The 27,842-nt window shown below is 33.5% G+C and overlaps 25 non-coding genes across 25 annotated transcripts; all 25 read left to right on the top strand.

Annotated features, from left to right (window-relative positions):
* Positions 1-202: 202 nt before the first annotated feature.
* On the top strand, positions 203-285 carry TRNAL-CAG (transfer RNA leucine (anticodon CAG)). The gene has a single exon. It is a non-coding gene; the product is annotated as a tRNA-Leu (tRNA).
* Positions 286-1,213: 928 nt separating this feature from the next.
* On the top strand, positions 1,214-1,296 carry TRNAL-CAG (transfer RNA leucine (anticodon CAG)). The gene has a single exon. It is a non-coding gene; the product is annotated as a tRNA-Leu (tRNA).
* A 928-nt stretch (positions 1,297-2,224) lies between these two features.
* TRNAL-CAG (transfer RNA leucine (anticodon CAG)) lies at positions 2,225-2,307 on the top strand. The gene has a single exon. It is a non-coding gene; the product is annotated as a tRNA-Leu (tRNA).
* Positions 2,308-3,235: 928 nt separating this feature from the next.
* Positions 3,236-3,318, top strand: TRNAL-CAG (transfer RNA leucine (anticodon CAG)). Its single transcript has one exon. It is a non-coding gene; the product is annotated as a tRNA-Leu (tRNA).
* A 1,939-nt stretch (positions 3,319-5,257) lies between these two features.
* Positions 5,258-5,340, top strand: TRNAL-CAG (transfer RNA leucine (anticodon CAG)). Its single transcript has one exon. It is a non-coding gene; the product is annotated as a tRNA-Leu (tRNA).
* Positions 5,341-6,268: 928 nt separating this feature from the next.
* On the top strand, positions 6,269-6,351 carry TRNAL-CAG (transfer RNA leucine (anticodon CAG)). The gene has a single exon. It is a non-coding gene; the product is annotated as a tRNA-Leu (tRNA).
* A 928-nt stretch (positions 6,352-7,279) lies between these two features.
* On the top strand, positions 7,280-7,362 carry TRNAL-CAG (transfer RNA leucine (anticodon CAG)). The gene has a single exon. It is a non-coding gene; the product is annotated as a tRNA-Leu (tRNA).
* A 928-nt stretch (positions 7,363-8,290) lies between these two features.
* Positions 8,291-8,373, top strand: TRNAL-CAG (transfer RNA leucine (anticodon CAG)). The gene has a single exon. It is a non-coding gene; the product is annotated as a tRNA-Leu (tRNA).
* Positions 8,374-10,313: 1,940 nt separating this feature from the next.
* TRNAL-CAG (transfer RNA leucine (anticodon CAG)) lies at positions 10,314-10,396 on the top strand. Its single transcript has one exon. It is a non-coding gene; the product is annotated as a tRNA-Leu (tRNA).
* A 929-nt stretch (positions 10,397-11,325) lies between these two features.
* TRNAL-CAG (transfer RNA leucine (anticodon CAG)) lies at positions 11,326-11,408 on the top strand. The gene has a single exon. It is a non-coding gene; the product is annotated as a tRNA-Leu (tRNA).
* Positions 11,409-12,336: 928 nt separating this feature from the next.
* TRNAL-CAG (transfer RNA leucine (anticodon CAG)) lies at positions 12,337-12,419 on the top strand. Its single transcript has one exon. It is a non-coding gene; the product is annotated as a tRNA-Leu (tRNA).
* Positions 12,420-13,347: 928 nt separating this feature from the next.
* TRNAL-CAG (transfer RNA leucine (anticodon CAG)) lies at positions 13,348-13,430 on the top strand. Its single transcript has one exon. It is a non-coding gene; the product is annotated as a tRNA-Leu (tRNA).
* Positions 13,431-14,358: 928 nt separating this feature from the next.
* On the top strand, positions 14,359-14,441 carry TRNAL-CAG (transfer RNA leucine (anticodon CAG)). The gene has a single exon. It is a non-coding gene; the product is annotated as a tRNA-Leu (tRNA).
* Positions 14,442-15,369: 928 nt separating this feature from the next.
* Positions 15,370-15,452, top strand: TRNAL-CAG (transfer RNA leucine (anticodon CAG)). Its single transcript has one exon. It is a non-coding gene; the product is annotated as a tRNA-Leu (tRNA).
* A 928-nt stretch (positions 15,453-16,380) lies between these two features.
* TRNAL-CAG (transfer RNA leucine (anticodon CAG)) lies at positions 16,381-16,463 on the top strand. The gene has a single exon. It is a non-coding gene; the product is annotated as a tRNA-Leu (tRNA).
* Positions 16,464-17,390: 927 nt separating this feature from the next.
* Positions 17,391-17,473, top strand: TRNAL-CAG (transfer RNA leucine (anticodon CAG)). Its single transcript has one exon. It is a non-coding gene; the product is annotated as a tRNA-Leu (tRNA).
* A 1,934-nt stretch (positions 17,474-19,407) lies between these two features.
* Positions 19,408-19,490, top strand: TRNAL-CAG (transfer RNA leucine (anticodon CAG)). Its single transcript has one exon. It is a non-coding gene; the product is annotated as a tRNA-Leu (tRNA).
* Positions 19,491-20,418: 928 nt separating this feature from the next.
* Positions 20,419-20,501, top strand: TRNAL-CAG (transfer RNA leucine (anticodon CAG)). The gene has a single exon. It is a non-coding gene; the product is annotated as a tRNA-Leu (tRNA).
* Positions 20,502-21,585: 1,084 nt separating this feature from the next.
* Positions 21,586-21,668, top strand: TRNAL-CAG (transfer RNA leucine (anticodon CAG)). The gene has a single exon. It is a non-coding gene; the product is annotated as a tRNA-Leu (tRNA).
* A 928-nt stretch (positions 21,669-22,596) lies between these two features.
* Positions 22,597-22,679, top strand: TRNAL-CAG (transfer RNA leucine (anticodon CAG)). The gene has a single exon. It is a non-coding gene; the product is annotated as a tRNA-Leu (tRNA).
* Positions 22,680-23,607: 928 nt separating this feature from the next.
* Positions 23,608-23,690, top strand: TRNAL-CAG (transfer RNA leucine (anticodon CAG)). The gene has a single exon. It is a non-coding gene; the product is annotated as a tRNA-Leu (tRNA).
* Positions 23,691-24,618: 928 nt separating this feature from the next.
* Positions 24,619-24,701, top strand: TRNAL-CAG (transfer RNA leucine (anticodon CAG)). The gene has a single exon. It is a non-coding gene; the product is annotated as a tRNA-Leu (tRNA).
* A 928-nt stretch (positions 24,702-25,629) lies between these two features.
* Positions 25,630-25,712, top strand: TRNAL-CAG (transfer RNA leucine (anticodon CAG)). Its single transcript has one exon. It is a non-coding gene; the product is annotated as a tRNA-Leu (tRNA).
* Positions 25,713-26,640: 928 nt separating this feature from the next.
* TRNAL-CAG (transfer RNA leucine (anticodon CAG)) lies at positions 26,641-26,723 on the top strand. The gene has a single exon. It is a non-coding gene; the product is annotated as a tRNA-Leu (tRNA).
* Positions 26,724-27,651: 928 nt separating this feature from the next.
* Positions 27,652-27,734, top strand: TRNAL-CAG (transfer RNA leucine (anticodon CAG)). The gene has a single exon. It is a non-coding gene; the product is annotated as a tRNA-Leu (tRNA).
* Positions 27,735-27,842: the final 108 nt, after the last annotated feature.

Genomic DNA, 27,842 nt, shown 5'->3' with positions numbered 1-27,842 from the left:
AGGTAATTCCGTGTTAATGTTATTTTTACAATATCTTTTTGATTTATCCAACCTTAAGCATCTTTGAAAAATAATTGAAAAAGCAATTTATTACTAATATTTGAATCAATAGTTTCAACAGCAGCATGGACATTGCACCTTTGAAAAAGTAATTTTGGTTAATTAGTTTTATCCAATTTTTATGAAACTTAGTTTTTTATGTGTCAGGATGGCCGAGCGGCCTAAGGCGCTGCGTTCAGGTCGCAGTCTCCTTTGGAGGCGTGGGTTCAAATCCCACTTCTGACAGTGTTCTTCCCTTTCTTCTTTGTTCTACAATGTCTCTTCCTTGTTGCTTGTGAAGAGAAATACTTAAGATATTCACTGCAAATCTGTTTCACAAACCACTTTGAAGAATAATCAACCTTCCATTATTTCTGCTTTATATCAATCAAAGAAAATGTTGCAATCTTTCCTAAAAATATGGACTTAAATACTACTTCAGACATCAATATTATATGTATTTTTTTCTTTTGTCAACATTTTTTCATATACTGAGTTTGCAAAATAAAATATCCCCCAACTTCTGAATCAGGGCTCCATATCTCAGGAGTAAGAACACTGCTCTTTTAAGCCAGTGGTCATGAACACAAACCCTACTTGTACACTCCTTCATAGCATCCAATCAAGGCCATAAGCCAATATCATTAGCCAGTTCTTGGAAAGTTCATAAATGTCTTTTCTATGGTGAGTGAAAATCCACAAGACAACAAATTCTAGACACTTGGAATCCAATCCTGAATAGAGCAAAAAAAATAATTACCGCATTTTTCCTTGGCATTCTATGAATTAGAAAAATAGATACTGCACATCCCCTTTTCAATGTATTTTGGAAACTGCCACATTTGAAGTAATGATTTTCTTTCAATGCAGCTCTCAATCAATCAATACAAAATTCAAGCATTAATTGTAGAGCATGTGAAGATGTTATTTGTGTCAAGCATTTTCTCAAATATTTGGAAAATCCTAAACTATAGGTAATTCCGTGTTAATGTTATTTTTACAATATCTTTTTGATTTATCCAACCTTAAGCATCTTTGAAAAATAATTGAAAAAGCAATTTATTACTAATATTTGAATCAATAGTTTCAACAGCAGCATGTACATTGCACCTTTGAAAAAGTAGTTTTGGTTAATTAGTTTTATCCAATTTTTATGAAACTTAGTATTTTATGTGTCAGGATGGCCGAGCGGCCTAAGGCGCTGCGTTCAGGTCGCAGTCCCCTCTGGAGGCGTGGGTTCAAATCCCACTTCTGACAGTGTTCTTCCTTTTCTTCTTTGTTCTACAATGTCTCTTCCTTGTTGCTTGTGAAGAGAAATACTTAAGATATTCACTGCAAATCTGTTTCACAAACCACTTTGAAGAATAATCAACCTTCCATTATTTCTGCTTTATATCAATCAAAGAAAATGTTGCAATCTTCCCTAAAAATATGGACTTAAATACTACTTCAGACATCAATATTATATGTATTTTTTTCTTTGGTCAACATTTTTTCATATACTGAGTTTGCAAAATAAAATATCCCCCAACTTCTGAATCAGGGCTCCATATCTCAGGAGTAAGAACACTGCTCTTTTAAGCCAGTGGTGTTGAACACAAACCCTACTTGTACACTCCTTCATAGCATCCAATCAAGGCCATAAGCCAATATCATTAGCCAGTTCTTGGAAAGTTCATAAATGTCTTTTCTATGGTGAGTGAAAATCCACAAGACAACAAATTCTAGACACTTGGAATCCAATCCTGAATAGAGCAAAAAAAATAATTACCGCATTTTTCCTTGGCATTCTATGAATTAGAAAAATAGATACTGCACATCCCCTTTTCAATGTATTTTGGAAACTGCCACATTTGGAGTAATGATTTTCTTTCAATGCAGCTCTCAATCAATCAATCCAAAATTCAGGCATTAATTGTAGAGCATGTGAAGATGTTATTTGTATCAAGCATTTTCTCAAATATTTGGAAAATCCTAAACTATAGGTAATTCCGTGTTAATGTTATTTTTACAATATCTTTTTGATTTATCCAACTTTAAGCATCTTTAAAAAATAATTGAAAAAGCAATGTATTACTAATATTTGAATCAATAGTTTCAACAGCAGCATGGACATTGCACCTTTGAAAAAGTAGTTTTGGTTAATTAGTTTTATCCAATTTTTATGAAACTTATTATTTTGTGTGTCAGGATGGCCTAGCGGTCTAAGGCGCTGCGTTCAGGTCGCAGTCTCCTCTGGAGGCGTGGGTTCAAATCCCACTTCTGACAGTGTTCTTCCTTTTCTTCTTTGTTCTACAATGTCTCTTCCTTGTTGCTTGTGAAGAGAAATACTTAAGATATTCACTGCAAATCTGTTTCACAAACCACTTTGAAGAATAATCAACCTTCCATTATTTCTGCTTTATATCAATCAAAGAAAATGTTGCAATCTTTCCTAAAAATATGGACTTAAATACTACTTCAGACATCAATATTATATGTATTTTTTTCTTTTGTCAACATTTTTTCATATACTGAGTTTGCAAAATAAAATATCCCCCAACTTCTGAATCAGGGCTCCATATCTCAGGAGTAAGAACACTGCTCTTTTAAGCCAGTGGTCATGAACACAAACCCTACTTGTACACTCCTTCATAGCATCCAATCAAGGCCATAAGCCAATATCATTAGCCAGTTCTTGGAAAGTTCATAAATGTCTTTTCTATGGTGAGTGAAAATCCACAAGACAACAAATTCTAGACACTTGGAATCCAATCCTGAATAGAGCAAAAAAAATAATTACCGCATTTTTCCTTGGCATTCTATGAATTAGAAAAATAGATACTGCACATCCCCTTTTCAATGTATTTTGGAAACTGCCACATTTGGAGTAATGATTTTCTTTCAATGCAGCTCTCAATCAATCAATCCAAAATTCAGGCATTAATTGTAGAGCATGTGAAGATGTTATTTGTATCAAGCATTTTCTCAAATATTTGGAAAATCCTAAACTATAGGTAATTCCGTGTTAATGTTATTTTTACAATATCTTTTTGATTTATCCAACTTTAAGCATCTTTAAAAAATAATTGAAAAAGCAATGTATTACTAATATTTGAATCAATAGTTTCAACAGCAGCATGGACATTGCACCTTTGAAAAAGTAGTTTTGGTTAATTAGTTTTATCCAATTTTTATGAAACTTAGTATTTTATGTGTCAGGATGGCCGAGCGGTCTAAGGCGCTGCGTTCAGGTCGCAGTCTCCTCTGGAGGCGTGGGTTCAAATCCCACTTCTGACAGTGTTCTTCCTTTTCTTCTTTGTTCTACAATGTCTCTTCCTTGTTGCTTGTGAAGAGAAATACTTAAGATATTCACTGCAAATCTGTTTCACAAACCACTTTGAAGAATAATCAACCTTCCATTATTTCTGCTTTATATCAATCAAAGAAAATGTTGCAATCTTTCCTAAAAATATGGACTTAAATACTACTTCAGACATCAATATTATATGTATTTTTTTCTTTGGTCAACATTTTTTCATATACTGAGTTTGCAAAATAAAATATCCCCCAACTTCTGAATCAGGGCTCCATATCTCAGGAGTAAGAACACTGCTCTTTTAAGCCAGTGGTCATGAACACAAACCCTACTTGTACACTCCTTCATAGCATCCAATCAAGGCCATAAGCCAATATCATTAGCCAGTTCTTGGAAAGTTCATAAATGTCTTTTCTATGGTGAGTGAAAATCCACAAGACAACAAATTCTAGACACTTGGAATCCAATCCTGAATAGAGCAAAAAAAATAATTACCGCATTTTTCCTTGGCATTCTATGAATTAGAAAAATAGATACTGCACATCCCCTTTTCAATGTATTTTGGAAACTGCCACATTTGAAGTAATGATTTTCTTTCAATGCAGCTCTCAATCAATCAATACAAAATTCAGGCATTAATTGTAGAGCATGTGAAGATGTTATTTGTGTCAAGCATTTTCTCAAATATTTGGAAAATCCTAAACTATAGGTAATTCCGTGTTAATGTTATTTTTACAATATCTTTTTGATTTATCCAACCTTAAGCATCTTTGAAAAATAATTGAAAAAGCAATTTATTACTAATATTTGAATCAATAGTTTCAACAGCAGCATGGACATTGCACCTTTGAAAAAGTAATTTTGGTTAATTAGTTTTATCCAATTTTTATGAAACTTAGTTTTTTATGTGTCAGGATGGCCGAGCAGCCTAAGGCGCTGCGTTCAGGTCGCAGTCTCCTCTGGAGGCGTGGGTTCAAATCCCACTTCTGACAGTGTTCTTCCTTTTCTTCTTTGTTCTACAATGTCTCTTCCTTGTTGCTTGTGAAGAGAAATACTTAAGATATTCACTGCAAATCTGTTTCACAAACCACTTTGAAGAATAATCAACCTTCCATTATTTCTGCTTTATATCAATCAAAGAAAATGTTGCAATCTTTCCTAAAAATATGGACTTAAATACTACTTCAGACATCAATATTATATGTATTTTTTTCTTTTGTCAACATTTTTTCATATACTGAGTTTGCAAAATAAAATATCCCCCAACTTCTGAATCAGGGCTCCATATCTCAGGAGTAAGAACACTGCTCTTTTAAGCCAGTGGTCATGAACACAAACCCTACTTGTACACTCCTTCATAGCATCCAATCAAGGCCATAAGCCAATATCATTAGCCAGTTCTTGGAAAGTTCATAAATGTCTTTTCTATGGTGAGTGAAAATCCACAAGACAACAAATTCTAGACACTTGGAATCCAATCCTGAATAGAGCAAAAAAAATAATTACCGCATTTTTCCTTGGCATTCTATGAATTAGAAAAATAGATACTGCACATCCCCTTTTCAATGTATTTTGGAAACTGCCACATTTGAAGTAATGATTTTCTTTCAATGCAGCTCTCAATCAATCAATACAAAATTCAAGCATTAATTGTAGAGCATGTGAAGATGTTATTTGTGTCAAGCATTTTCTCAAATATTTGGAAAATCCTAAACTATAGGTAATTCCGTGTTAATGTTATTTTTACAATATCTTTTTGATTTATCCAACCTTAAGCATCTTTGAAAAATAATTGAAAAAGCAATTTATTACTAATATTTGAATCAATAGTTTCAACAGCAGCATGTACATTGCACCTTTGAAAAAGTAGTTTTGGTTAATTAGTTTTATCCAATTTTTATGAAACTTAGTATTTTATGTGTCAGGATGGCCGAGCGGCCTAAGGCGCTGCGTTCAGGTCGCAGTCCCCTCTGGAGGCGTGGGTTCAAATCCCACTTCTGACAGTGTTCTTCCTTTTCTTCTTTGTTCTACAATGTCTCTTCCTTGTTGCTTGTGAAGAGAAATACTTAAGATATTCACTGCAAATCTGTTTCACAAACCACTTTGAAGAATAATCAACCTTCCATTATTTCTGCTTTATATCAATCAAAGAAAATGTTGCAATCTTCCCTAAAAATATGGACTTAAATACTACTTCAGACATCAATATTATATGTATTTTTTTCTTTGGTCAACATTTTTTCATATACTGAGTTTGCAAAATAAAATATCCCCCAACTTCTGAATCAGGGCTCCATATCTCAGGAGTAAGAACACTGCTCTTTTAAGCCAGTGGTGTTGAACACAAACCCTACTTGTACACTCCTTCATAGCATCCAATCAAGGCCATAAGCCAATATCATTAGCCAGTTCTTGGAAAGTTCATAAATGTCTTTTCTATGGTGAGTGAAAATCCACAAGACAACAAATTCTAGACACTTGGAATCCAATCCTGAATAGAGCAAAAAAAATAATTACCGCATTTTTCCTTGGCATTCTATGAATTAGAAAAATAGATACTGCACATCCCCTTTTCAATGTATTTTGGAAACTGCCACATTTGGAGTAATGATTTTCTTTCAATGCAGCTCTCAATCAATCAATCCAAAATTCAGGCATTAATTGTAGAGCATGTGAAGATGTTATTTGTATCAAGCATTTTCTCAAATATTTGGAAAATCCTAAACTATAGGTAATTCCGTGTTAATGTTATTTTTACAATATCTTTTTGATTTATCCAACTTTAAGCATCTTTAAAAAATAATTGAAAAAGCAATGTATTACTAATATTTGAATCAATAGTTTCAACAGCAGCATGGACATTGCACCTTTGAAAAAGTAGTTTTGGTTAATTAGTTTTATCCAATTTTTATGAAACTTAGTATTTTATGTGTCAGGATGGCCGAGCGGTCTAAGGCGCTGCGTTCAGGTCGCAGTCTCCTCTGGAGGCGTGGGTTCAAATCCCACTTCTGACAGTGTTCTTCCTTTTCTTCTTTGTTCTACAATGTCTCTTCCTTGTTGCTTGTGAAGAGAAATACTTAAGATATTCACTGCAAATCTGTTTCACAAACCACTTTGAAGAATAATCAACCTTCCATTATTTCTGCTTTATATCAATCAAAGAAAATGTTGCAATCTTTCCTAAAAATATGGACTTAAATACTACTTCAGACATCAATATTATATGTATTTTTTTCTTTGGTCAACATTTTTTCATATACTGAGTTTGCAAAATAAAATATCCCCCAACTTCTGAATCAGGGCTCCATATCTCAGGAGTAAGAACACTGCTCTTTTAAGCCAGTGGTCATGAACACAAACCCTACTTGTACACTCCTTCATAGCATCCAATCAAGGCCATAAGCCAATATCATTAGCCAGTTCTTGGAAAGTTCATAAATGTCTTTTCTATGGTGAGTGAAAATCCACAAGACAACAAATTCTAGACACTTGGAATCCAATCCTGAATAGAGCAAAAAAAATAATTACCGCATTTTTCCTTGGCATTCTATGAATTAGAAAAATAGATACTGCACATCCCCTTTTCAATGTATTTTGGAAACTGCCACATTTGAAGTAATGATTTTCTTTCAATGCAGCTCTCAATCAATCAATACAAAATTCAGGCATTAATTGTAGAGCATGTGAAGATGTTATTTGTGTCAAGCATTTTCTCAAATATTTGGAAAATCCTAAACTATAGGTAATTCCGTGTTAATGTTATTTTTACAATATCTTTTTGATTTATCCAACCTTAAGCATCTTTGAAAAATAATTGAAAAAGCAATTTATTACTAATATTTGAATCAATAGTTTCAACAGCAGCATGTACATTGCACCTTTGAAAAAGTAGTTTTGGTTAATTAGTTTTATCCAATTTTTATGAAACTTAGTATTTTATGTGTCAGGATGGCCGAGCGGCCTAAGGCGCTGCGTTCAGGTCGCAGTCTCCTCTGGAGGCGTGGGTTCAAATCCCACTTCTGACAGTGTTCTTCCTTTTCTTCTTTGTTCTACAATGTCTCTTCCTTGTTGCTTGTGAAGAGAAATACTTAAGATATTCACTGCAAATCTGTTTCACAAACCACTTTGAAGAATAATCAACCTTCCATTATTTCTGCTTTATATCAATCAAAGAAAATGTTGCAATCTTCCCTAAAAATATGGACTTAAATACTACTTCAGACATCAATATTATATGTATTTTTTTCTTTGGTCAACATTTTTTCATATACTGAGTTTGCAAAATAAAATATCCCCCAACTTCTGAATCAGGGCTCCATATCTCAGGAGTAAGAACACTGCTCTTTTAAGCCAGTGGTGTTGAACACAAACCCTACTTGTACACTCCTTCATAGCATCCAATCAAGGCCATAAGCCAATATCATTAGCCAGTTCTTGGAAAGTTCATAAATGTCTTTTCTATGGTGAGTGAAAATCCACAAGACAACAAATTCTAGACACTTGGAATCCAATCCTGAATAGAGCAAAAAAAATAATTACCGCATTTTTCCTTGGCATTCTATGAATTAGAAAAATAGATACTGCACATCCCCTTTTCAATGTATTTTGGAAACTGCCACATTTGGAGTAATGATTTTCTTTCAATGCAGCTCTCAATCAATCAATCCAAAATTCAGGCATTAATTGTAGAGCATGTGAAGATGTTATTTGTATCAAGCATTTTCTCAAATATTTGGAAAATCCTAAACTATAGGTAATTCCGTGTTAATGTTATTTTTACAATATCTTTTTGATTTATCCAACTTTAAGCATCTTTGAAAAATAATTGAAAAAGCAATTTATTACTAATATTTGAATCAATAGTTTCAACAGCAGCATGGACATTGCACCTTTGAAAAAGTAGTTTTGGTTAATTAGTTTTATCCAATTTTTATGAAACTTAGTATGTTATGTGTCAGGATGGCCGAGCGGTCTAAGGTGCTGCGTTCAGGTCGCAGTCTCCTCTGGAGGTGTGGGTTCAAATCCCACTTCTGACAGTGTTCTTCCTTTTCTTCTTTGTTCTACAATGTCTCTTCCTTGTTGCTTGTGAAGAGAAATACTTAAGATATTCACTGCAAATCTGTTTCACAAAGCACTTTGAAGAATAATCAACCTTCCATTATTTCTGCTTTATATCAATCAAAGAAAATGTTGCAATCTTTCCTAAAAATATGGACTTAAATACTACTTCAGACATCAATATTATATGTATTTTTTTTCTTTTGTCAACATTTTTTCATATACTGAGTTTGCAAAATAAAATATCCCCCAACTTCTGAATCAGGGCTCCATATCTCAGGAGTAAGAACACTGCTCTTTTAAGCCAGTGGTCATGAACACAAACCCTACTTGTACACTCCTTCATAGCATCCAATCAAGGCCATAAGCCAATATCATTAGCCAGTTCTTGGAAAGTTCATAAATGTCTTTTCTATGGTGAGTGAAAATCCACAAGACAACAAATTCTAGACACTTGGAATCCAATCCTGAATAGAGCAAAAAAAATAATTACCGCATTTTTCCTTGGCATTCTATGAATTAGAAAAATAGATACTGCACATCCCCTTTTCAATGTATTTTGGAAACTGCCACATTTGAAGTAATGATTTTCTTTCAATGCAGCTCTCAATCAATCAATACAAAATTCAGGCATTAATTGTAGAGCATGTGAAGATGTTATTTGTGTCAAGCATTTTCTCAAATATTTGGAAAATCCTAAACTATAGGTAATTCCGTGTTAATGTTATTTTTACAATATCTTTTTGATTTATCCAACCTTAAGCATCTTTGAAAAATAATTGAAAAAGCAATTTATTACTAATATTTGAATCAATAGTTTCAACAGCAGCATGTACATTGCACCTTTGAAAAAGTAGTTTTGGTTAATTAGTTTTATCCAATTTTTATGAAACTTAGTATTTTATGTGTCAGGATGGTCGAGCAGCCTAAGGCGCTGCGTTCAGGTCGCAGTCTCCTCTGGAGGCGTGGGTTCAAATCCCACTTCTGACAGTGTTCTTCCTTTTCTTCTTTGTTCTACAATGTCTCTTCCTTGTTGCTTGTGAAGAGAAATACTTAAGATATTCACTGCAAATCTGTTTCACAAACCACTTTGAAGAATAATCAACCTTCCATTATTTCTGCTTTATATCAATCAAAGAAAATGTTGCAATCTTCCCTAAAAATATGGACTTAAATACTACTTCAGACATCAATATTATATGTATTTTTTTCTTTGGTCAACATTTTTTCATATACTGAGTTTGCAAAATAAAATATCCCCCAACTTCTGAATCAGGGCTCCATATCTCAGGAGTAAGAACACTGCTCTTTTAAGCCAGTGGTGTTGAACACAAACCCTACTTGTACACTCCTTCATAGCATCCAATCAAGGTCATAAGCCAATATCATTAGCCAGTTCTTGGAAAGTTCATAAATGTCTTTTCTATGGTGAGTGAAAATCCACAAGACAACAAATTCTAGACACTTGGAATCCAATCCTGAATAGAGCAAAAAAAATAATTACCGCATTTTTCCTTGGCATTCTATGAATTAGAAAAATAGATACTGCACATCCCCTTTTCAATGTATTTTGGAAACTGCCACATTTGGAGTAATGATTTTCTTTCAATGCAGCTCTCAATCAATCAATCCAAAATTCAGGCATTAATTGTAGAGCATGTGAAGATGTTATTTGTATCAAGCATTTTCTCAAATATTTGGAAAATCCTAAACTATAGGTAATTCCGTGTTAATGTTATTTTTACAATATCTTTTTGATTTATCCAACTTTAAGCATCTTTAAAAAATAATTGAAAAAGCAATGTATTACTAATATTTGAATCAATAGTTTCAACAGCAGCATGGACATTGCACCTTTGAAAAAGTAGTTTTGGTTAATTAGTTTTATCCAATTTTTATGAAACTTAGTATTTTATGTGTCAGGATGGCCGAGCGGTCTAAGGCGCTGCGTTCAGGTCGCAGTCTCCTCTGGAGGCGTGGGTTCAAATCCCACTTCTGACAGTGTTCTTCCTTTTCTTCTTTGTTCTACAATGTCTCTTCCTTGTTGCTTGTGAAGAGAAATACTTTAAGATATTCACTGCAAATCTGTTTCACAAACCACTTTGAAGAATAATCAACCTTCCATTATTTCTGCTTTATATCAATCAAAGAAAATGTTGCAATCTTTCCTAAAAATATGGACTTAAATACTACTTCAGACATCAATATTATATGTATTTTTTTCTTTTGTCAACATTTTTTCATATACTGAGTTTGCAAAATAAAATATCCCCCAACTTCTGAATCAGGGCTCCATATCTCAGGAGTAAGAACACTGCTCTTTTAAGCCAGTGGTCATGAACACAAACCCTACTTGTACACTCCTTCATAGCATCCAATCAAGGCCATAAGCCAATATCATTAGCCAGTTCTTGGAAAGTTCATAAATGTCTTTTCTATGGTGAGTGAAAATCCACAAGACAACAAATTCTAGACACTTGGAATCCAATCCTGAATAGAGCAAAAAAAATAATTACCGCATTTTTCCTTGGCATTCTATGAATTAGAAAAATAGATACTGCACATCCCCTTTTCAATGTATTTTGGAAACTGCCACATTTGGAGTAATGATTTTCTTTCAATGCAGCTCTCAATCAATCAATCCAAAATTCAGGCATTAATTGTAGAGCATGTGAAGATGTTATTTGTATCAAGCATTTTCTCAAATATTTGGAAAATCCTAAACTATAGGTAATTCCGTGTTAATGTTATTTTTACAATATCTTTTTGATTTATCCAACTTTAAGCATCTTTAAAAAATAATTGAAAAAGCAATGTATTACTAATATTTGAATCAATAGTTTCAACAGCAGCATGGACATTGCACCTTTGAAAAAGTAGTTTTGGTTAATTAGTTTTATCCAATTTTTATGAAACTTAGTATTTTATGTGTCAGGATGGCCGAGCGGTCTAAGGCGCTGCGTTCAGGTCGCAGTCTCCACTGGAGGCGTGGGTTCAAATCCCACTTCTGACAGTGTTCTTCCTTTTCTTCTTTGTTCTACAATGTCTCTTCCTTGTTGCTTGTGAAGAGAAATACTTAAGATATTCACTGCAAATCTGTTTCACAAACCACTTTGAAGAATAATCAACCTTCCATTATTTCTGCTTTATATCAATCAAAGAAAATGTTGCAATCTTTCCTAAAAATATGGACTTAAATACTACTTCAGACATCAATATTATATGTATTTTTTTCTTTTGTCAACATTTTTTCATATACTGAGTTTGCAAAATAAAATATCCCCCAACTTCTGAATCAGGGCTCCATATCTCAGGAGTAAGAACACTGCTCTTTTAAGCCAGTGGTCATGAACACAAACCCTACTTGTACACTCCTTCATAGCATCCAATCAAGGCCATAAGCCAATATCATTAGCCAGTTCTTGGAAAGTTCATAAATGTCTTTTCTATGGTGAGTGAAAATCCACAAGACAACAAATTCTAGACACTTGGAATCCAATCCTGAATAGAGCAAAAAAAATAATTACCGCATTTTTCCTTGGCATTCTATGAATTAGAAAAATAGATACTGCACATCCCCTTTTCAATGTATTTTGGAAACTGCCACATTTGGAGGTTTGATTTTCTTTCAATGCAGCTCTCAATCAATCAATCCAAAATTCAGGCATTAATTGTAGAGCATGTGAAGATGTTATTTGTATCAAGCATTTTCTCAAATATTTGGAAAATCCTAAACTATAGGTAATTCCGTGTTAATGTTATTTTTACAATATCTTTTTGATTTATCCAACTTTAAGCATCTTTAAAAAATAATTGAAAAAGCAATGTATTACTAATATTTGAATCAATAGTTTCAACAGCAGCATGGACATTGCACCTTTGAAAAAGTAGTTTTGGTTAATTAGTTTTATCCAATTTTTATGAAACTTGGTATTTTATGTGTCAGGATGGCCGAGCGGTCTAAGGCGCTGCGTTCAGGTCGCAGTCTCCTCTGGAGGCGTGGGTTCAAATCCCACTTCTGACAGTGTTCTTCCTTTTCTTCTTTGTTCTACAATGTCTCTTCCTTGTTGCTTGTGAAGAGAAATACTTAAGATATTCACTGCAAATCTGTTTCACAAACCACTTTGAAGAATAATCAACCTTCCATTATTTCTGCTTTATATCAATCAAAGAAAATGTTGCAATCTTTCCTAAAAATATGGACTTAAATACTACTTCAGACATCAATATTATATGTATTTTTTTCTTTGGTCAACATTTTTTCATATACTGAGTTTGCAAAATAAAATATCCCCCAACTTCTGAATCAGGGCTCCATATCTCAGGAGTAAGAACACTGCTCTTTTAAGCCAGTGGTCATGAACACAAACCCTACTTGTACACTCCTTCATAGCATCCAATCAAGGCCATAAGCCAATATCATTAGCCAGTTCTTGGAAAGTTCATAAATGTCTTTTCTATGGTGAGTGAAAATCCACAAGACAACAAATTCTAGACACTTGGAATCCAATCCTGAATAGAGCAAAAAAAATAATTACCGCATTTTTCCTTGGCATTCTATGAATTAGAAAAATAGATACTGCACATCCCCTTTTCAATGTATTTTGGAAACTGCCACATTTGAAGTAATGATTTTCTTTCAATGCAGCTCTCAATCAATCAATACAAAATTCAGGCATTAATTGTAGAGCATGTGAAGATGTTATTTGTGTCAAGCATTTTCTCAAATATTTGGAAAATCCTAAACTATAGGTAATTCCGTGTTAATGTTATTTTTACAATATCTTTTTGATTTATCCAACCTTAAGCATCTTTGAAAAATAATTGAAAAAGCAATTTATTACTAATATTTGAATCAATAGTTTCAACAGCAGCATGGACATTGCACCTTTGAAAAAGTAATTTTGGTTAATTAGTTTTATCCAATTTTTATGAAACTTAGTTTTTTATGTGTCAGGATGGCCGAGCGGCCTAAGGCGCTGCGTTCAGGTCGCAGTCTCCTCTGGAGGCGTGGGTTCAAATCCCACTTCTGACAGTGTTCTTCCTTTTCTTCTTTGTTCTACAATGTCTCTTCCTTGTTGCTTGTGAAGAGAAATACTTAAGATATTCACTGCAAATCTGTTTCACAAACCACTTTGAAGAATAATCAACCTTCCATTATTTCTGCTTTATATCAATCAAAGAAAATGTTGCAATCTTTCCTAAAAATATGGACTTAAATACTACTTCAGACATCAATATTATATGTATTTTTTTCTTTTGTCAACATTTTTTCATATACTGAGTTTGCAAAATAAAATATCCCCCAACTTCTGAATCAGGGCTCCATATCTCAGGAGTAAGAACACTGCTCTTTTAAGCCAGTGGTCATGAACACAAACCCTACTTGTACACTCCTTCATAGCATCCAATCAAGGCCATAAGCCAATATCATTAGCCAGTTCTTGGAAAGTTCATAAATGTCTTTTCTATGGTGAGTGAAAATCCACAAGACAACAAATTCTAGACACTTGGAATCCAATCCTGAATAGAGCAAAAAAAATAATTACCGCATTTTTCCTTGGCATTCTATGAATTAGAAAAATAGATACTGCACATCCCCTTTTCAATGTATTTTGGAAACTGCCACATTTGAAGTAATGATTTTCTTTCAATGCAGCTCTCAATCAATCAATACAAAATTCAGGCATTAATTGTAGAGCATGTGAAGATGTTATTTGTGTCAAGCATTTTCTCAAATATTTGGAAAATCCTAAACTATAGGTAATTCCGTGTTAATGTTATTTTTACAATATCTTTTTGATTTATCCAACCTTAAGCATCTATGAAAAATAATTGAAAAAGCAATTTATTACTAATATTTGAATCAATAGTTTCAACAGCAGCATGGACATTGCACCTTTGAAAAAGTAATTTTGGTTAATTAGTTTTATCCAATTTTTATGAAACTTAGTTTTTTATGTGTCAGGATGGCCGAGCGGCCTAAGGCGCTGCGTTCAGGTCGCAGTCTCCTCTGGAGGCGTGGGTTCAAATCCCACTTCTGACAGTGTTCTTCCTTTTCTTCTTTGTTCTACAATGTCTCTTCCTTGTTGCTTGTGAAGAGAAATACTTAAGATATTCACTGCAAATTTTTTTCACAAACCACTTTGAAGAATAATCAACCTTCCATTATTTCTGCTTTATATCAATCAAAGAAAATGTTGCAATCTTTCCTAAAAATATGGACTTAAATACTACTTCAGACATCAATATTATATGTATTTTTTTCTTTGGTCAACATTTTTTCATATACTGAGTTTGCAAAATAAAATATCCCCCAACTTCTGAATCAGGGCTCCATATCTCAGGAGTAAGAACACTGCTCTTTTAAGCCAGTGGTCATGAACACAAACCCTACTTGTACACTCCTTCATAGCATCCAATCAAGGCCATAAGCCAATATCATTAGCCAGTTCTTGGAAAGTTCATAAATGTCTTTTCTATGGTGAGTGAAAATCCACAAGACAACAAATTCTAGACACTTGGAATCCAATCCTGAATAGAGCAAAAAAAATAATTACCGCATTTTTCCTTGGCATTCTATGAATTAGAAAAATAGATACTGCACATCCCCTTTTCAATGTATTTTGGAAACTGCCACATTTGAAGTAATGATTTTCTTTCAATGCAGCTCTCAATCAATCAATACAAAATTCAGGCATTAATTGTAGAGCATGTGAAGATGTTATTTGTGTCAAGCATTTTCTCAAATATTTGGAAAATCCTAAACTATAGGTAATTCCGTGTTAATGTTATTTTTACAATATCTTTTTGATTTATCCAACCTTAAGCATCTTTGAAAAATAATTGAAAAAGCAATTTATTACTAATATTTGAATCAATAGTTTCAACAGCAGCATGTACATTGCACCTTTGAAAAAGTAGTTTTGGTTAATTAGTTTTATCCAATTTTTATGAAACTTAGTATTTTATGTGTCAGGATGGCTGAGCGGCCTAAGGCGCTGCGTTCAGGTCGCAGTCTCCTCTGGAGGCGTGGGTTCAAATCCCACTTCTGACAGTGTTCTTCCTTTTCTTCTTTGTTCTACAATGTCTCTTCCTTGTTGCTTGTGAAGAGAAATACTTAAGATATTCACTGCAAATCTGTTTCACAAACCACTTTGAAGAATAATCAACCTTCCATTATTTCTGCTTTATATCAATCAAAGAAAATGTTGCAATCTTCCCTAAAAATATGGACTTAAATACTACTTCAGACATCAATATTATATGTATTTTTTTCTTTGGTCAACATTTTTTCATATACTGAGTTTGCAAAATAAAATATCCCCCAACTTCTGAATCAGGGCTCCATATCTCAGGAGTAAGAACACTGCTCTTTTAAGCCAGTGGTGTTGAACACAAACCCTACTTGTACACTCCTTCATAGCATCCAATCAAGGCCATAAGCCAATATCATTAGCCAGTTCTTGGAAAGTTCATAAATGTCTTTTCTATGGTGAGTGAAAATCCACAAGACAACAAATTCTAGACACTTGGAATCCAATCCTGAATAGAGCAAAAAAAATAATTACCGCATTTTTCCTTGGCATTCTATGAATTAGAAAAATAGATACTGCACATCCCCTTTTCAATGTATTTTGGAAACTGCCACATTTGGAGTAATGATTTTCTTTCAATGCAGCTCTCAATCAATCAATCCAAAATTCAGGCATTAATTGTAGAGCATGTGAAGATGTTATTTGTATCAAGCATTTTCTCAAATATTTGGAAAATCCTAAACTATAGGTAATTCCGTGTTAATGTTATTTTTACAATATCTTTTTGATTTATCCAACTTTAAGCATCTTTGAAAAATAATTGAAAAAGCAATTTATTACTAATATTTGAATCAATAGTTTCAACAGCAGCATGGACATTGCACCTTTGAAAAAGTAGTTTTGGTTAATTAGTTTTATCCAATTTTTATGAAACTTAGTATTTTATGTGTCAGGATGGCCGAGCGGTCTAAGGCGCTGCGTTCAGGTCGCAGTCTCCTCTGGAGGTGTGGGTTCAAATCCCACTTCTGACAGTGTTCTTCCTTTTCTTCTTTGTTCTACAATGTCTCTTCCTTGTTGCTTGTGAAGAGAAATACTTAAGATATTCACTGCAAATCTGTTTCACAAAGCACTTTGAAGAATAATCAACCTTCCATTATTTCTGCTTTATATCAATCAAAGAAAATGTTGCAATCTTTCCTAAAAATATGGACTTAAATACTACTTCAGACATCAATATTATATGTATTTTTTTCTTTTGTCAACATTTTTTCATATACTGAGTTTGCAAAATAAAATATCCCCCAACTTCTGAATCAGGGCTCCATATCTCAGGAGTAAGAACACTGCTCTTTTAAGCCAGTGGTCATGAACACAAACCCTACTTGTACACTCCTTCATAGCATCCAATCAAGGCCATAAGCCAATATCATTAGCCAGTTCTTGGAAAGTTCATAAATGTCTTTTCTATGGTGAGTGAAAATCCACAAGACAACAAATTCTAGACACTTGGAATCCAATCCTGAATAGAGCAAAAAAAATAATTACCGCATTTTTCCTTGGCATTCTATGAATTAGAAAAATAGATACTGCACATCCCCTTTTCAATGTATTTTGGAAACTGCCACATTTGAAGTAATGATTTTCTTTCAATGCAGCTCTCAATCAATCAATACAAAATTCAGGCATTAATTGTAGAGCATGTGAAGATGTTATTTGTGTCAAGCATTTTCTCAAATATTTGGAAAATCCTAAACTATAGGTAATTCCGTGTTAATGTTATTTTTACAATATCTTTTCGATTTATCCAACCTTAAGCATCTTTGAAAAATAATTGAAAAGCAATTTATTACTAATATTTGAATCAATAGTTTCAACAGCAGCATGGACATTGCACCTTTGAAAAAGTAATTTTGGTTAATTAGTTTTATCCAATTTTTATGAAACTTAGTTTTTTATGTGTCAGGATGGCCGAGCGGCCTAAGGCGCTGCGTTCAGGTCGCAGTCTCCTCTGGAGGCGTGGGTTCAAATCCCACTTCTGACAGTGTTCTTCCTTTTCTTCTTTGTTCTACAATGTCTCTTCCTTGTTGCTTGTGAAGAGAAATACTTAAGATATTCACTGCAAATCTGTTTCACAAACCACTTTGAAGAATAATCAACCTTCCATTATTTCTGCTTTATATCAATCAAAGAAAATGTTGCAATCTTTCCTAAAAATATGGACTTAAATACTACTTCAGACATCAATATTATATGTATTTTTTTCTTTTGTCAACATTTTTTCATATACTGAGTTTGCAAAATAAAATATCCCCCAACTTCTGAATCAGGGCTCCATATCTCAGGAGTAAGAACACTGCTCTTTTAAGCCAGTGGTGTTGAACACAAACCCTACTTGTACACTCCTTCATAGCATCCAATCAAGGCCATAAGCCAATATCATTAGCCAGTTCTTGGAAAGTTCATAAATGTCTTTTCTATGGTGAGTGAAAATCCACAAGACAACAAATTCTAGACACTTGGAATCCAATCCTGAATAGAGCAAAAAAAATAATTACCGCATTTTTCCTTGGCATTCTATGAATTAGAAAAATAGATACTGCACATCCCCTTTTCAATGTATTTTGGAAACTGCCACATTTGGAGTAATGATTTTCTTTCAATGCAGCTCTCAATCAATCAATCCAAAATTCAGGCATTAATTGTAGAGCATGTGAAGATGTTATTTGTATCAAGCATTTTCTCAAATATTTGGAAAATCCTAAACTATAGGTAATTCTGTGTTAATGTTATTTTTACAATATCTTTTTGATTTATCCAACTTTAAGCATCTTTGAAAAATAATTGAAAAAGCAATGTATTACTAATATTTGAATCAATAGTTTCAACAGCAGCATGGACATTGCACCTTTGAAAAAGTAATTTTGGTTAATTAGTTTTATCCAATTTTTATGAAACTTAGTTTTTTATGTGTCAGGATGGCCGAGCAGTCTAAGGCGCTGCGTGCAGGTCGCAGTCTCCTCTGGAGGCATGGGTTCAAATCCCACTTCTGACAGTGTTCTTCCTTTTCTTCTTTGTTCTACAATGTCTCTTCCTTGTTGCTTGTGAAGAGAAATACTTAAGATATTCACTGCAAATCTGTTTCACAAACCACTTTGAAGAATAATCAACCTTCCATTATTTCTGCTTTATATCAATCAAAGAAAATGTTGCAATCTTTCCTAAAAATATGGACTTAAATACTACTTCAGACATCAATATTATATGTATTTTTTTCTTTTGTCAACATTTTTTCATATACTGAGTTTGCAAAATAAAATATCCCCCAACTTCTGAATCAGGAATATCTCAGGAGTAAGAACACTGCTCTTTTAAGCCAGTGGTGTTGAACACAAACCCTACTTGTACACTCCTTCATAGCATCCAATCAAGGCCATAAGCCAATATCATTAGCCAGTTCTTGGAAAGTTCATAAATGTCTTTTCTATGGTGAGTGAAAATCCACAAGACAACAAATTCTAGACACTTGGAATCCAATCCTGAATAGAGCAAAAAAAATAATTACCGCATTTTTCCTTGGCATTCTATGAATTAGAAAAATAGATACTGCACATCCCCTTTTCAATGTATTTTGGAAACTGCCACATTTGGAGTAATGATTTTCTTTCAATGCAGCTCTCAATCAATCAATCCAAAATTCAGGCATTAATTGTAGAGCATGTGAAGATGTTATTTGTGTCAAGCATTTTCTCAAATATTTGGAAAATCCTAAACTATAGGTAATTCCGTGTTAATGTTATTTTTACAATATCTTTTTGATTTATCCAACCTTAAGCATCTTTGAAAAATAATTGAAAAAGCAATATATTACTAATATTTGAATCAATAGTTTCAACAGCAGCATGGACATTGCACCTTTGAAAAAGTAATTTTGGTTAATTAGTTTTATCCAATTTTTATGAAACTTAGTATTTATGTGTCAGGATGGCCGAGCGGTCTAAGGTGCTGCGTTCAGGTCGCAGTCTCCTCTGGAGGCGTGGGTTCAAATCCCACTTCTGACAGTGTTCTTCCTTTTCTTCTTTGTTCTACAATGTCTCTTCCTTGTTGCTTGTGAAGAGAAATACTTAAGATATTCACTGCAAATCTGTTTCACAAACCACTTTGAAGAATAATCAACCTTCCATTATTTCTGCTTTATATCAATCAAAGAAAATGTTGCAATCTTCCCTAAAAATATGGACTTAAATACTACTTCAGACATCAATATTATATGTATTTTTTTCTTTGGTCAACATTTTTTCATATACTGAGTTTGCAAAATAAAATATCCCCCAACTTCTGAATCAGGGCTCCATATCTCAGGAGTAAGAACACTGCTCTTTTAAGCCAGTGGTGTTGAACACAAACCCTACTTGTACACTCCTTCATAGCATCCAATCAAGGCCATAAGCCAATATCATTAGCCAGTTCTTGGAAAGTTCATAAATGTCTTTTCTATGGTGAGTGAAAATCCACAAGACAACAAATTCTAGACACTTGGAATCCAATCCTGAATAGAGCAAAAAAAATAATTACCGCATTTTTCCTTGGCATTCTATGAATTAGAAAAATAGATACTGCACATCCCCTTTTCAATGTATTTTGGAAACTGCCACATTTGGAGTAATGATTTTCTTTCAATGCAGCTCTCAATCAATCAATACAAAATTCAGGCATTAATTGTAGAGCATGTGAAGATGTTATTTGTGTCAAGCATTTTCTCAAATATTTGGAAAATCCTAAACTATAGGTAATTCCGTGTTAATGTTATTTTTACAATATCTTTTTGATTTATCCAACCTTAAGCATCTTTGAAAAATAATTGAAAAAGCAATATATTACTAATATTTGAATCAATAGTTTCAACAGCAGCATGGACATTGCACCTTTGAAAAAGTAGTTTTGGTTAATTAGTTTTATCCAATTTTTATGAAACGTAGTTTTTTATGTGTCAGGATGGCCGAGCGGTCTAAGGCGCTGCGTTCAGGTCGCAGTCTCCTCTGGAGGCGTGGGTTCAAATTCCACTTCTGACAGTGTTCTTCCTTTTCTTCTTTGTTCTACAATGTCTCTTCCTTGTTGCTTGTGAAGAGAAATACTTAAGATATTCACTGCAAATCTGTTTCACAAACTACTTTGAAGAATAATCAACTTTCCATTATTTCTGCTTTATATCAATCAAAGAAAATGTTGCAATCTTTCCTAAAAATATGGACTTAAATACTACTTCAGACATCAATATTATATGTATTTTTTTCTTTGGTCAACATTTTTTCATATACTGAGTTTGCAAAATAAAATATCCCCCAACTTCTGAATCAGGGCTCCATATCTCAGGAGTAAGAACACTGCTCTTTTAAGCCAGTGGTCATGAACACAAACCCTACTTGTACACTCCTTCATAGCATCCAATCAAGGCCATAAGCCAATATCATTAGCCAGTTCTTGGAAAGTTCATAAATGTCTTTTCTATGGTGAGTGAAAATCCACAAGACAACAAATTCTAGACACTTGGAATCCAATCCTGAATAGAGCAAAAAAAATAATTACCGCATTTTTCCTTGGCATTCTATGAATTAGAAAAATAGATACTGCACAACCCCTTTTCAATGTATTTTGGAAACTGCCACATTTGGAGTAATGATTTTCTTTCAATGCAGCTCTCAATCAATCAATACAAAATTCAGGCATTAATTGTAGAGCATGTGAAGATGTTATTTGTATCAAGCATTTTCTCAAATATTTGGAAAATCCTAAACTATAGTTAATTCCGTGTTAATGTTATTTTTACAATATCTTTTTGATTTATCCAACTTTAAGCATCTTTGAAAAATAATTGAAAAAGCAATTTATTACTAATATTTGAATCAATAGTTTCAACAGCAGCATGGACATTGCACCTTTGAAAAAGTAATTTTGGTTAATTAGTTTTATCCAATTTTTATGAAACTTAGTTTTTCATGTGTCAGGATGGCCGAGTGGTCTAAGGCGCTGCGTTCAGGTCGCAGCGCCTAATATTTGAATCAATAGTTTCAACAGCAGCATGGACATTGCACCTTTGAAAAAGTAATTTTGGTTAATTAGTTTTATCCAATTTTTATGAAACTTAGTTTTTCATGTGTCAGGATGGCCGAGTGGTCTAAGGCGCTGCGTTCAGGTCGCAGTCTCCTCTGGAGGCGTGGGTTCAAATCCCACTTCTGACAGTTTTCTTCCTTTTCTTCTTTGTTCTACAATGTCTCTTCCTTGTTGCTTGTGAAGAGAAATACTTAAGATATTCACTGCAAATCTGTTTCACAAACCACTTTGAAGAATAATCAACCTTCCATTATTTCTGCTTTATATCAATCAAAGAAAATGTTGCAATCTTCCCTAAAAATATGGACTTAAATACTACTTCAGACATCAATATTATATGTATTTTTTTCTTTGGTCAACATTTTTTCATATACTGAGTTTGCAAAATAAAATATCCCCCAACTTCTGAATCAGGGCTCCATATCTCAGGAGTAAGAACACTGCTCTTTTAAGCCAGTGGTGTTGAACACAAACCCTACTTGTACACTCCTTCATAGCATCCAATCAAGGCCATAAGCCAATATCATTAGCCAGTTCTTGGAAAGTTCATAAATGTCTTTTCTATGGTGAGTGAAAATCCACAAGACAACAAATTCTAGACACTTGGAATCCAATCCTGAATAGAGCAAAAAAAATAATTACCGCATTTTTCCTTGGCATTCTATGAATTAGAAAAATAGATACTGCACAACCCCTTTTCAATGTATTTTGGAAACTGCCACATTTGGAGTAATGATTTTCTTTCAATGCAGCTCTCAATCAATCAATACAAAATTCAGGCATTAATTGTAGAGCATGTGAAGATGTTATTTGTGTCAAGCATTTTCTCATATATTTGGAAAATCCTAAACTATAGGTAATTCCGTGTTAATGTTATTTTTACAATATCTTTTTGATTTATCCAACCTTAAGCATCTTTGAAAAATAATTGAAAAAGCAATTTATTACTAATATTTGAATCAATAGTTTCAACAGCAGCATGGACATTGCACCTTTGAAAAAGTAGTTTTGGTTAATTAGTTTTATCCAATTTTTATGAAACGTAGTTTTTTATGTGTCAGGATGGCCGAGCGGTCTAAGGCGCTGCGTTCAGGTCGCAGTCTCCTCTGGAGGCGTGGGTTCAAATCCCACTTCTGACAGTTTTCTTCCTTTTCTTCTTTGTTCTACAATGTCTCTTCCTTGTTGCTTGTGAAGAGAAATACTTAAGATATTCACTGCAAATCTGTTTCACAAACCACTTTGAAGAATAATCAACCTTCCATTATTTCTGCTTTATATCAATCAAAGAAAATGTTGCAATCTTCCCTAAAAATATGGACTTAAATACTACTTCAGACATCAATATTATATGTATTTTTTTCTTTGGTCAACATTTTTTCATATACTGAGTTTGCAAAATAAAATATCCCCCAACTTCTGAATCAGGGCTCCATATCTCAGGAGTAAGAACACTGCTCTTTTAAGCCAGTGGTCATGAACACAAACCCTACTTGTACACTCCTTCATAGCATCCAATCAAGGCCATAAGCCAATATCATTAGCCAGTTCTTGGAAAGTTCATAAATATCTTTTCTATGGTGAGTGAAAATCCACAAGACAACAAATTCTAGACACTTGGAATCCAATCCTGAATAGAGCAAAAAAAATAATTACCGCATTTTTCCTTGGCATTCTATGAATTAGAAAAATAGATACTGCACATCCCCTTTTCAATGTATTTTGGAAACTGCCACATTTGGAGTAATGATTTTCTTTCAATGCAGCTCTCAATCAATCAATCCAAAATTCAGGCATTAATTGTAGAGCATGTGAAGATGTTATTTGTGTCAAGCATTTTCTCAAATATTTGGAAAATCCTAAACTATAGGTAATTCCGTGTTAATGTTATTTTTACAATATCTTTTTGATTTATACAACCTTAAGCATCTTTGAAAAATAATTGAAAAAGCAATTTATTACTAATATTTGAATCAATAGTTTCAACAGCAGCATGGACATTGCACCTTTGAAAAAGTAGTTTTGGTTAATTAGTTTTATCCAATTTTTATGAAACGTAGTTTTTTATGTGTCAGGATGGCCGAGCGGTCTAAGGCACTGCGTTCAGGTCGCAGTCTCCTCTGGAGGCGTGGGTTCAAATCCCACTTCTGACAGTGTTCTTCCTTTTCTTCTTTGTTCTACAATGTCTCTTCCTTGTTGCTTGTGAAGAGAAATACTTAAGATATTCACTGCAAATCTGTTTCACAAACCACTTTGAAGAATAATCAACCTTCCATTATTTCTGCTTTATATCAATCAAAGAAAATGTTGCAATCTTCCCTAAAAATATGGACTTAAATACTACTTCAGACATCAATATTATATGTATTTTTTTCTTTGGTCAACATTTTTTCATATACTGAGTTTGCAAAATAAAATATCCCCCAACTTCTGAATCAGGGCTCCATATCTCAGGAGTAAGAACACTGCTCTTTTAAGCCAGTGGTGTTGAACACAAACCCTACTTGTACACTCCTTCATAGCATCCAATCAAGGCCATAAGCCAATATCATTAGCCAGTTCTTGGAAAGTTCATAAATGTCTTTTCTATGGTGAGTGAAAATCCACAAGACAACAAATTCTAGACACTTGGAATCCAATCCTGAATAGAGCAAAAAAAATAATTACCGCATTTTTCCTTGGCATTCTATGAATTAGAAAAATAGATACTGCACAACCCCTTTTCAATGTATTTTGGAAACTGCCACATTTGGAGTAATGATTTTCTTTCAATGCAGCTCTCAATCAATCAATACAAAATTCAGGCATTAATTGTAGAGCATGTGAAGATGTTATTTGTGTCAAGCATTTTCTCATATATTTGGAAAATCCTAAACTATAGGTAATTCCGTGTTAATGTTATTTTTACAATATCTTTTTGATTTATCCAACCTTAAGCATCTTTGAAAAATAATTGAAAAAGCAATTTATTACTAATATTTGAATCAATAGTTTCAACAGCAGCATGGACATTGCACCTTTGAAAAAGTAGTTTTGGTTAATTAGTTTTATCCAATTTTTATGAAACGTAGTTTTTTATGTGTCAGGATGGCCGAGCGGTCTAAGGCGCTGCGTTCAGGTCGCAGTCTCCTCTGGAGGCGTGGGTTCAAATCCCACTTCTGACAGTGTTCTTCCTTTTCTTCTTTGTTCTACAATGTCTCTTCCTTGTTGCTTGTGAAGAGAAATACTTAAGATATTCACTGCAAATCTGTTTCACAAACTACTTTGAAGAATAATCAACCTTCCATTATTTCTGCTTTATATCAATCAAAGAAGATGTTGCAATCTTTCCTAAAAATATGGACTTAAATACTACTTCAGACATCAATATTATATGTATTTTTTTCTTTGGTCAACATTTTTTCATATACTGAGTTTGCAAAATAAAATATCCCCCAACTTCTGAATCAGGGCTCCATATCTCAGGAGTAAGAACACTGCTCTTTTAAGCCAGTGGTCATGAACACAAACCCTACTTGTACACTCCTTCATAGCATCCAATCAAGGCCATAAGCCAATATCATTAGCCAGTTCTTGGAAAGTTCATAAATGTCTTTTCTATGGTGAGTGAAAATCCACAAGACAACAAATTCTAGACACTTGGAATCCAATCCTGAATAGAGCAAAAAAAATAATTACCGCATTTTTCCTTGGCATTCTATGAATTAGAAAAATAGATACTGCACAACCCCTTTTCAATGTATTTTGGAAACTGCCACATTTGGAGTAATGATTTTCTTTCAATGCAGCTCTCAATCAATCAATACAAAATTCAGGCATTAATTGTAGAGCATGTGAAGATGTTATTTGTATCAAGCATTTTCTCAAATATTTGGAAAATCCTAAACTATAGTTAATTCCGTGTTAATGTTATTTTTACAATATCTTTTTGATTTATCCAACTTTAAGCATCTTTGAAAAATAATTGAAAAAGCAATTTATTACTAATATTTGAATCAATAGTTTCAACAGCAGCATGGACATTGCACCTTTGAAAAAGTAATTTTGGTTAATTAGTTTTATCCAATTTTTATGAAACTTAGTTTTTCATGTGTCAGGATGGCCGAGTGGTCTAAGGCGCTGCGTTCAGGTCGCAGTCTCCTCTGGAGGCGTGGGTTCAAATCCCACTTCTGACAGTTTTCTTCCTTTTCTTCTTTGTTCTACAATGTCTCTTCCTTGTTGCTTGTGAAGAGAAATACTTAAGATATTCACTGCAAATCTGTTTCACAAACCACTTTGAAGAATAATCAACCTTCCATTATTTCTGCTTTATATCAATCAAAGAAAATGTTGCAATCTTCCCTAAAAATATGGACTTAAATACTACTTCAGACATCAATATTATATGTATTTTTTTCTTTGGTCAACATTTTTTCATATACTGAGTTTGCAAAATAAAATATCCCCCAACTTCTGAATCAGGGCTCCATATCTCAGGAGTAAGAACACTGCTCTTTTAAGCCAGTGGTCATGAACACAAACCCTACTTGTACACTCCTTCATAGCATCCAATCAAGGCCATAAGCCAATATCATTAGCCAGTTCTTGGAAAGTTCATAAATGTCTTTTCTATGGTGAGTGAAAATCCACAAGACAACAAATTCTAGACACTTGGAATCCAATCCTGAATAGAGCAAAAAAAATAATTACCGCATTTTTCCTTGGCATTCTATGAATTAGAAAAATAGATACTGCACATCCCCTTTTCAATGTATTTTGGAAACTGCCACATTTGGAGTAATGATTTTCTTTCAATGCAGCTCTCAATCAATCAATACAAAATTCAGGCATTAATTGTAGAGCATGTGAAGATGTTATTTGTGTCAAGCATTTTCTCAAATATTTGGAAAATCCTAAACTATAGGTAATTCCGTGTTAATGTTATTTTTACAATATCTTTTTGATTTATCCAACCTTAAGCATCTTTGAAAAATAATTGAAAAAGCAATTTATTACTAATATTTGAATCAATAGTTTCAACAGCAGCATGGACATTGCACCTTTGAAAAAGTAGTTTTGGTTAATTAGTTTTATCCAATTTTTATGAAACATAGTATTTTATGTGTCAGGATGGCCGAGCGGTCTAAGGCGCTGCGTTCAGGTCGCAGTCTCCTCTGGAGGCGTGGGTTCAAATCCCACTTCTGACAGTGTTCTTCCATTTCTTCTTTGTTCTACAATGTCTCTTCCTTGTTGCTTGTGAAGAGAAATACTTAAGATATTCACTGCAAATCTGTTTCACAAACCACTTTGAAGAATAATCAACCTTCCATTATTTCTGCTTTATATCAATCAAAGAAAATGTTGCAATCTTTCCTAAAAATATGGACTTAAATACTACTTCAGACATCAATATTATATGTATTTTTTTCTTTGGTCAACATTTTTTCATATACTGAGTTTGCAAAATAAAATATCCCCCAACTTCTGAATCAGGGCTCCATATCTCAGGAGTAAGAACACTGCTCTTTTAAGCCAGTGGTCATGAACACAAACCCTACTTGTACACTCCTTCATAGCATCCAATCAAGGCCATAAGCCAATATCATTAGCCAGTTCTTGGAAAGTTCATAAATGTCTTTTCTATGGTGAGTGAAAATCCACAAGACAACAAATTCTAGACACTTGGAATCCAATCCTGAATAGAGCAAAAAAAATAATTACCGCATTTTTCCTTGGCATTCTATGAATTAGAAAAATAGATACTGCACAACCCCTTTTCAATGTATTTTGGAAACTGCCACATTTGGAGTAATGATTTTCTTTCAATGCAGCTCTCAATCAATCAATACAAAATTCAGGCATTAATTGTAGAGCATGTGAAGATGTTATTTGTATCAAGCATTTTCTCAAATATTTGGAAAATCCTAAACTATAGTTAATTCCGTGTTAATGTTATTTTTACAATATCTTTTTGATTTATCCAACTTTAAGCATCTTTGAAAAATAATTGAAAAAGCAATTTATTACTAATATTTGAATCAATAGTTTCAACAGCAGCATGGACATTGCACCTTTGAAAAAGTAATTTTGGTTAATTAGTTTTATCCAATTTTTATGAAACTTAGTTTTTCATGTGTCAGGATGGCCGAGTGGTCTAAGGCGCTGCGTTCAGGTCGCAGTCTCCTCTGGAGGCGTGGGTTCAAATCCCACTTCTGACAGTTTTCTTCCTTTTCTTCTTTGTTCTACAATGTCTCTTCCTTGTTGCTTGTGAAGAGAAATACTTAAGATATTCACTGCAAATCTGTTTCACAAACCACTTTGAAGAA

The sequence above is a fragment of the Taudactylus pleione genome, unplaced genomic scaffold, assembly GCF_031769625.1.
Source record: "Taudactylus pleione unplaced genomic scaffold, aTauple2 ptg000177l, whole genome shotgun sequence".
Classification (NCBI taxonomy): domain Eukaryota; kingdom Metazoa; phylum Chordata; class Amphibia; order Anura; family Myobatrachidae; genus Taudactylus; species Taudactylus pleione.
Note: the sequence above shows the minus strand (reverse complement) of the source record. Positions and strands in the feature narration are given on the sequence as shown.